This window comes from Pteropus alecto, unplaced genomic scaffold, assembly GCF_000325575.1.
Source record: "Pteropus alecto unplaced genomic scaffold, ASM32557v1 scaffold34, whole genome shotgun sequence".
NCBI lineage: Eukaryota > Metazoa > Chordata > Mammalia > Chiroptera > Pteropodidae > Pteropus > Pteropus alecto.
In genome coordinates this window covers 4,602,005-4,611,648 of record NW_006435763.1, presented here as the reverse complement: position 1 = coordinate 4,611,648, position 9,644 = coordinate 4,602,005, and the positions used below count along the sequence as shown (strand labels likewise).

At 45.6% G+C, this 9,644-nt stretch overlaps 1 protein-coding gene across 1 annotated transcript in view; it reads left to right on the top strand.

Moving 5' to 3' along the window:
- The window catches only part of MYH11 (myosin heavy chain 11), a 116,344-nt gene that overhangs the window by 5,389 nt on the left and 101,311 nt on the right, over positions 1–9,644 (top strand). Inside the window, exon 3 of the mRNA XM_006910906.3 lies at positions 512–714. The gene's annotated coding sequence lies outside the window, so the exon portion shown is untranslated. The remainder of the gene's footprint in view (positions 1–511; positions 715–9,644) is intronic.

The window sequence follows — 9,644 nt, the reverse complement described above, 5'->3', positions numbered from 1 at the left end:
TTTTTTTTTTTGCTTGTGGATGGAGGTGGAGATGGCAAGTTGGGAAAAGTGAAAACTTCCCCTTCCCGCACAATTCCCAGCAGTCGGAGGCCCCAGCTTTGCACTTTGCAAAGTTCAAAAAAATCCCCCTTTCCACCATTTATGCAGCGCAGCCGGCCCCCTTCCCAGACTGCAGGAGGCAAATAACATGGAGAGTGAGGCGGCAGGGCTTCACTCGACCCCGCACCGTTCCCCCTGGTGGCGGGGGGCGCGGGGAGGAAGCGGTTAAAGCCCGTGCGGCTGTAATTTTGAAGCATCCCCAATAGACGCTGGCCGCTCGACTCCTTTCTCTAGGGATCCGGAGTCTCGGAGTCGGGGGACGGGAGCGGGGGGTGTGACAGCGCTCCTGCGGGGCACGCCCTTGCCGGGAGCCTCCGTCGCCACGCCTCCGCCGCAGGTGCGCCCTTGGAGCGCCAGCAGCGCACGTGCGCCTAAGGGCCTGCACAAAAGCCCCGCTTCTCCCGCCCTGCAGGGGGCGCTGCGCCGGGAGCAGCCCGGGACCCTCCCGTACTCCGCCCTCCCGGGCCGCCTCCCCCTCCCCACCCACCGGCAGCTCCCGGTCTATAAAGAGAGGCGTCCCAGGAGAACCCGGAGATTTGGACGCCACTGCCTGGGAGGTGTGCCAGATCTGACTTCTCCATCCAGTTCCTCCTCCGTTATCCCCTCAATTGATCTGTAAGTAGTGTGGTCCTCGGGAGGGGAAGGGGAATTGGGTGTGTGTGGGAGGGTTAGAGGTCCTACAGGGGCTGGGGAGCGGCGAGGTGGACCTGTTGCGGTTCTCATAAGGACTATGGTGACAGGGTGGGGGTTCACAGTTTTTATTGCTCTCTGCCCCATCATCCCAGATTTTTCCCAAACCAGGAGCTCGCAAGGTAGCCAATAAGTACCACCTTGAGGGTACTTCTGAAAGATAACAACGCCTGGGCCCAGCTCCAGTTACACTAGAATCTCCAGAAAAACTGTAAAAAAATTAAATAAAAAAGGAGTCCCCGGTGATTCTTGTTACGAGGCAAATCCGGGAGATGTGCTTCCTTACAAATCTCAGGTCTAGCTTTGACAGCCAGGCTTCTAACTTTTATTCTAGGCACAAAAAGAGTGCAGCTGAAGTCACTGAAAAGTCATTTCCTACCACATAGGCAGGCCAGGTGTCATTCCACGTGGATCTGGAAGTATTGTTTAGTTCTGCGATAAGTTAAAAACACACAGGCACATGGTCCGCAGAGAGGGACGTGTTTTTCGTCAGTCCAGAGGATGTGCGTGTTGATAACCCTGGAGCGATGAGGCTGGTTGTGCTCCATGTCCTTTATTATAGCCCAGTTTTCTTCCAGGCCCCTTCCCTCCAATTTTTAAAAAATCTCATTCAGGTGGACCCCAGGGGCCTCAAATTTGACACCCACACAAAGGCCAGAGTCCCCATTTGCCTCTATGGCCTGCAGGTGCACTATATAGGATTGCACTGGGATTTCCTGCAGACCAGCCAGTGCGAAGTGAGTGTGGCTACTGCCTGTTATAAGTTTTCCTCCTGCACAGAGAGCTGGTGGAGATTTAGCTGCTTGAGGAAAGGCACCCTTCAAAGCTCAAGAAGTAAAATATTTAGAAACCAGAGACAGGGAGCAATTAGTTACAGTATTAACAACTGATAGATTACATTGCAAACTGGGTTTGGCAAAGGGAAGGCTGTTAGTAAATTGCTTTGTATAGTTTTGCTCTGTTTGGCGCAGTCTAGGATTTTAGAATTTTTAGACAGAAGGAACTTGAAGATCCTGAACTAGAAGTCATGAGATGGCAGTATGTAAAGTAGGATATTGAATATCCCTGAGGAAAAGCACTGTTGCCTTGCTGCTTCCCCTCTGAGGCTGCTGCCGCTGATGGAGCACTTACGTGCCAGGCACTGTAGCAGTGTTTGACTTAATGTATCGCATTTAGTTATTGCAACTACCTTGACCCCCGTCTTTTTTCTTTACCACAAACAAAAACTGTTAGAGTCAAGTTTCTGGTGGGACCAAATGCTTCCAGGAAGGCACGTGTTTATCATCTTCTCTTTGAAGAAAACATAAACTGACCTTTCGAAAAATTAAAATAAAAGGCACTGTTTGGTATTCAGCTGGTCCGATGACCTTAGGTGGGCTGTCATCCCAAGAGTCTGAAACTTGAACTAGCTGGGCCTTCATGAAGAAGCTTCTGGGGCTCACCTCGTAAACACCGTGTGTTTTTAAATTTTCGTGTCTGAAATAGACGTATTATTCCGTACAAGGTACTTGTTATCCTTACTTTTCCCTGGGAGGGCTGAGATTGAGGCAAACATGCCCATTTATGGTAGCATTCTCCATGAGGCCGTCCCCAGCCCGTGGCAAATGAGCCTTGTGTTGCAGCTTTGTTGGTGGGAACTCTGGGGATTTCTCTGCCCTTGTCCTTTTTCTTCAGGACCGAATGGAAGAGCCTGGAACAGAAAGCATTTGGAGGAAAGGGGGATTACTTTTCCTCGCTCCTCTCTTATTTGGAAGTTTTATTTTATTTTTTTTGGCAGGAGGAGGTGTCTCCTTTCGTCAGTATGATGGGTCCAAGCAGGTGGATTTTATGCTTTCAGCACAACCGTGTAATTCTCACATCAGATACACGTTAGATTTTTTTCTTGAAAAGCAAGTCCAATTTTAAATCCGTGGGAATCCTAGACTGTCACAAGCAAATTTAGACACCATCCACACTGGTCTTCCCAAACCTCAGTTTTCCCATCTGTAAAATGGAGCCGATGAGAATAGCTAATGTTAGTCGAGCACTTTTGCCAGATGACGTGCTAAGTCCTTTACGAGCATCATGTTACTGCCTTCACAATAACCCTTTGGAGTAGATGCTGTTATTATGCGCCCCGGTTTACAAATGCCGAGTCTGAGTGACTTAAGAGAACTCGACTAGCCAATAAGGAAGACCGAATTCTACAAAGCTAATGCTTTCTAACCCCAGAGCTTAAGGGAAGGTCGAATGGGATAATGTGTATGAAGGGCTGGGCACAGTCTCTGGCCCTGGTCACCTCCAGTGGATGGTTATTTATAACATACACGTCCAGGTCTTGCTCAATGTGGTTCAGCTGGTACTCAGTGGAACCAGGAAGCCTATTGTGTGGTCTTTCCATAAAGAAGAAATTTGTCCCTAATGGTTTTTTGTGTGTGTGTTATCTCTTTTCATAAACTCAATTCTTATTTGAACTAAAGGTGGTGATTAGAATCTTCTGCTTTAATATAGCTACACTTCCTCACTTGTGTCAGGAACATTAGAAATTCTAGTTATACTGGCCTATCGGTGGCTCATTTAGGGTCATGTTGGCATCCTTTAAAAGCTTCCACCTGTGAGTAGGAGAAGCCTGTCTGGCTTTCACCGTGGTTTTGCTGTTCTCAGGGGGTCTCCTCCCTCTCCTCCTGACTTTTAAACACATTTAACCATGGCCACACGGTGGAGGAAAGACTGAGTTGGGAGAACGCCAAGCAGGAATCTGAAGGAACTTTTGTAGGGAATTAAATGAGCCAGGGAGCAGCCAGTGCTGCCCGTTGTAACTGCAGATGGAAGCTGGCTACCTCCGACTTAGGTCAGTGATTCAGGGCCTGGGGAGGACTCGCCACCTGCTCACTCATGCAGGCTTGAACAGTCTCCCTTCCACTGGTGAGCATGCTGCCAAGACACAGACGCTCGGAAGGGGCCAGTGTCTGAGACCACCAGGGTCATTGTAGCCATCCCCCAGTCTCCAGGTAGAGTGCTTTTCTCTCTGATCCTCTTCCCCTTTCCCCCCTCTTCCCTCCTCCCCATCTCTAGATGTCATCATGGTTCATGTTTCCTTGTGCATCTTTCTAAAACTTTTCTATGCCAAATCTTCCTTTTCTACACAAATATTGGCATTCTGTAAATTAAGTTCCCCTCCCCACACACACTTAATTCCATATCGTCAACATTTTCTATATTGGCACGTTTTAGGTTTTTTTTTTTCTTTTTATCAGCTGCATAATACTGTTATTATATGGAAGCATAGCATCTTCCTGACACAACCTCTTATGGAAACATACCAGCTTTAGTCCACCATTTCTTATCAACAGGGTTCCAAGGAACATCCTGGGTATCTATTTTGTCAAATTGCATGATTTATCTGTAGGATAAATTCCTAGCAATGCATTTGCTAAGTTAACGAGCAGGTGCATTTAAAATGGATAGACATTGCTAAATGGTCTTCTGCAGACACTAAATTTAAACTTCTAATGGTCTCACATGAGACTGTGCGTTGACTTTTAAGCTGTGCCATGTCAGAGTTGTAAGATACAAAATACAATGAGGCTTCTCGGGCCTGAAATGACCAGTTCTGTCTGTCCCCAAAGAAACCTCCATAGGAGCTACCGTACCTCTTGCTAACCCAGTGCTCTTGGTAGGAAGGAAAAGTAAGTTAGCTTTATTAATTAAAAAAACTTCCTTATGGAATTACTTTAAAAACAGTTAGGATTCAAGTGAGTTAGACAGATATCCTGAGGCAACAGTCACGTGGCAGGTTTATTGCTCACCTTTTTTCTGTTAGATGAGGTCAGGCTTCCTTGGGACCATGCCAAGGGGACCAGGCCGTGGAGCAAGGAAAAGGTTTTCTGCTGAGAGGAGGTCGGGTCTTAGACAGATCTGGGTTCAAATCCTGGCTCCAACTTTTACTAGCAAATGCCTTTAGTTTACTTTTCAGGACCTTGGTAGTATTATAGGAATAATAAATATTGCCTATTTATGAGACATGGTGAGATGGTGTGTGTAATAAATTGCCTGGTCTGATAGCCCATGAATCAAGGGTCGCGGTAACTATAGTGGTTGTTATTAACAGATTTAGAGTCCCAGCTGCCTCGTGGAGCCCAGTCCCTCTTCTGCTTCCCTCTGCATACCTGCTCCCACACCTGGGCCAGGCCTGGCACAGCTTCTCCTCTGCAGAGGCCCTTCCAGCTGGTGGGTTGTGTGCTAGGTCAGGCCCAGAGGCTTTCATTTTGCCTGTCTGGCATTTACAATGTGCAATGATTTAACTTTAGGGGTGAGGATTTCGAACTTCAGTCTTCCAGGTGCGTTGAAAATCTGGCTCTACAAGGCCTGCTAGGTGACACAAAATGGAGTCAAGCTGCCACCTTGGACAGGTTGAGAGGGCTCTGCCCAGCCACCTCTGGTCTGGGGGTCTCTATTGCTCACCTGACCTCGAGGGCTTTAGGGGTCTGTGTCCAAAATCTTGAACCAGCGGCTTGGCAGTAAAATCCTGAGGGAAGCTGTCGAGCAGGCCTGATGTTATACAGATCCTATATTCTTTGGGCTCTGGGGTATTTTACTCATTTTTCATTAATGTAGAAGTGGAAGGGAAGGGCTTTTTACTCCTGAGCTGCTCTGAAGAAAATAAAACTGATGCTAAAACAAACTAATGCAGCTGAACATTCTCAGTTGGTCCAATTTCAGCTCTTTGATCTGGAATCACATATACCATAAACTGTTAGAGCTGGGCCAGCCCACCACCGCCTCTGCACCACCCATCCCAAATGAAAATTGCAAGACCCAGAGAGGGAGAGTGACTTGCCCAGAGTCACGCAGCGAGTTGGGAGGAGAGCTGTGACTTGAAACCTTGCGGTTTTATAGAGGCTAACAAACAACTTGTTTGTGCTCAGAGAGTTAAGCCATTTGTTGTTGGCAAGGAAGCCAAGACTGTGTATAGGGCTGACACACTCAGCTGTGTCAAACATTGCAAATGCCAATAGTGACAGAGTCCTTTGCTTTCATCAAAACATTTGAGAGCAGCCCTTGATCATGAACTGTACTTATATCCATCAGTCCTGTGTAATCACCTGGAAGTGTCCTTTTAGCCCTAGGAGCTGACACAGGACATGGAGGGAGACATGGAGGAGAAGGAGGGCTTGGGGAGGAAGAAACGAGGACTGAGGGTTGTCCCTTGAGGTCTGGCCATGTGGGCGGCTGGCTGTCTCTTGTCTGTTCTGCTATGACCTTGCTCATTTGGCATTCCAGGTTGGTGCTGACTAGTGACTGTCCTGAGCTTTAACTGCCTTTCCCAAGAGAGGTCATCTTTTTCCTCTAAAGCAGTGGTTCTCACTGGGGACAGTTTGGCACCCCAGGGGACATCTGGCAGTGTATGGAGACATTTTTGGTTGTCATGGCTTGGGAGGGGATGCTACTAGCATTGAGTGGGCAGAGGCCAGAGATGCTGCTGAACGTTCCACAGTGCATAGGACAGAAACAGAATTGTTTAGCCCCAATATCAGTAGTGCTGAGGTCGAGAAACCCTGCTCAAAATTAAGGACCACAGCAGGGCGGACTAAATTTTGCTTCTCTCCAGCACAGGGAAAGTTCTATCATGGGACTAGGTGATCTCTGATCTCTGCTGCAATTTTGCAAGCTGCTTTTCCTTCCCCATTAGGCCTCACCTAATGCCTTACCTGACATTCTCTGCCTGATTGTCCACCCCACCAAATTTGGAAAACTCAGAGTTCTGGATACATGCTGAGGCAAGTCCTTGTAACGATAAAACCAAATTATCCGGAGCCTTCAAGATGCCAAGTCTGATGCAGAATGTGTCCTGTGTGTGGCTGTGTTTCCTTTGGTCTTCAAGTTCTCTGCCTGTTCCCTAGAAGATGGACAATACAGAAAAGATCACTTTGAAACTGTATCTTGATTTAGTGTCCACCCTAACTAGCTGTGCTATGACGAGCAAGTTACACAACCTCTCTGTGCCTTCATTTCCTCATGTGCAAACCAGAGGTAATGGTGCCTCTCATGGAGTTTTTGAGGGGATTAAATCAGATAATTGCTGGCACTCAATAAGGTTTAGCAGCTATGATTACTAATATTAACACTGTTAGTTTGTCAGGCTCACTGAATTTTCTCCAGAGCACATCTCTGGGATTGTCAGTATTTGGTGGCAAAGAGGTCTGTGGCTGAGTTGTACTGGGGGGTCCAGGGTTCAAAGGAGTGAAATGGCTTTCAGATTTCAGGACTCACCAGGATCTTGGGTGTCCTGATAAGTTTTCTGCCTCTCAGTGAGGGGAGGGAATATGGAGCACTTTTCAAGTGGATTTGACCACAGAACTTTTTGTTGTTGTTTTGAAGTGTTTCAGCCTCCCCCGAAGCTCTCCCCACCACCTCCCCAAATATTTCAAGAGATTAGGGTTCCAAGGAACAGACTGGGAAACACCGTTCTAGGGTGAAGCCACACTCCTCTTCCCTTTTCTTCCCTCCTTTGACCAAAGCAGATGTCACACATTGTAACTGTCAGAGGCATCAGAGCCGTGGGAAGCAAGTCAGCTTCTCTCTCTCCTTTTTTGGACAGGCACCGATTCTTTGCATTTGATCTTGTTTGTGTTTTTCGAATCCTAGATTAGACAGGGTTCCCAGCAATGGGGGTTCTTGTGTCCTTTTAATTTTCCGATTGTATTTTTTCGCTGTTGTTGTTGTTTTTTTTTTTTTTTACTTTTAAGACAACTCACCAACATTGCAATTAGAAAGAGCCCGCTTAGTTGTCACACTGCTGGGAACAAATAAAACACTTCTCCCGGCCCTTTTGAGTGTCATCAGCTACATTGAAAAACTTTTCATCGATTGAACAGTAATATAAATATACTTAACACCGCTGAACTGAACAATTAAATGGTTAAAGTGGTAAATTTTATTATGTTCAGTGTATTTTACTGTACGTAAAGATAAAAAGGAAAAGAGAAAGAATATCAAAATTTTTCATGGATGTGTACTGTATTTCCAGAAAAAGGGCACATACCTGTGGATGTGCAGCTGGATGAATTTTCACAGAGGGAACATAGCCATGCAGCTGGCATTCAGATTAAGAAACAGAACATCAGCCCACAAGCCCCCTCATGCCCTACCCTTCCGGTCATGACGTTTGACTTCTATCACCCTTGGTTAGTTTTACCTAGTTTTGGACCTCCTATTACCAGAATCACACAGTGTGTCCTTCTTGGCGTCCTACCTTTTCAAGTGTGTTTTTCAGATTTGTTCTTACTGTGGCGTGCAGCTGATTTGAGACCCATTTCGAATGTTTATTAGGTGCCATCACTCTGTGAGGTTCCTTAAAAGATTGGTTCATTTATTGCAAAATACCCCACTGAGCTTCTGACACACCTGTCAGGCTTGTGTGGGAGGCAGAGCATTGTGTGGCATTGGACCTGGGTTTGGATCCCAGCTCTGCCACTTTTTGGTTGTGTGACTTGAGGCAGCTTCCCTTGCCGCTCCGAGCCTCAGTTTCCGTACCTGTACAGTGGAGCTGATCATAAAACCCAACTCCTGAGGCTGTGGTGATGTTTCTTGGCGATCCTGCGTGTGAAGGATCAAGCCTGTTAGGGGTCCTTGAGTGCGAACCGTCGCCGTTGGCATTCAGAAAACTTGGCCCCGGGTTTGACATACAGGCCATATGGGAGATGGTGCAATATTGGCAATGCTTAGAAGTAGGAGATGGCTTCGTAAATTTTATATAGCAATATTTTTCCTTTTAAGGAAAATGTCAAACATGAAAAATAAAACAGTATAACACACCTGCAGAGACCTTGTCACACAGCTTCAGCAGTTTTCAGCACTCCAGCCAATGTTGTTTCCCCTCCGGTCCGTTCATTTACTCTCCACCCTGATTCTTTTGAGATAAGCCCCAGGTTTGCCTTTTCATCTATAAATACTTCTCATTTGTCTCCAGAAGGAATGGACTCACTCTCTAAGTAGATAAAGATCACAGGACCATTTTCTGGATTATCTCATAAACTTTTTTTTTGGAGAAGTTGTCAAATAAAATTTTATTTTTTCTGACCACTATGTTCAATTCCTCAAAGTGTTCCAGTTAAGGGGGAGCTTTTTTTAAAATGCAAAATGTATCTTTATTTGCTTTTAAAAATAATTTTTTATTTTTCAATTACAGTTCAGATACAATATTATTAGTTTCAGGTGTACAATATAGTGATAAGACATTTATATAGCGTATGAAGTGATCACCTCAATAAATCCAATACCCATCCAATACCATACATTATTTTTACAATATTATTGATTATATTCCTCATGCTGTACTTTACATCCCTGTGACTGTTTGTAACTGCCAATCTGTACTTCTTAATTCCTTCCCATTTTTCACCCATTCCCCCAAAACCCATCCCATCTAGTAACTATCAGAATGTTCTCTGCATCTATGAGTTTGTTCGTTTTGTTTGTTTACTATGTTTTTTTGATTTCACATATGTGTGAAATCATATGGCATTTGTCTTTATCTGACTGACTCCACTCAGCACAATACTCTCTAGGTCCATCCATGTTGTTGCGGGTGGGAAGATGTCATTCTTTTTTATGGCTGAGTAATGTTCCATTGTATATGTGTACCACCTCTTCTAAATTCATTCATCCAGTGTTGGACACCTAGGTCGCCTCCATATCTTGACTATTGTAAATAATGCTGCAGTAAACATAGGGATTCATTATGTCCCTTCAAAGGAGTGTTTTGGGTTTGTTTGGATAAGTACCCATAAGTAGGATTACTGGGTCCTTCTTTGTCTCTCATTATAGCCTTTGTTTTAAAGTCAATTTTGTCTGGTATAAGTATTACTACCCAG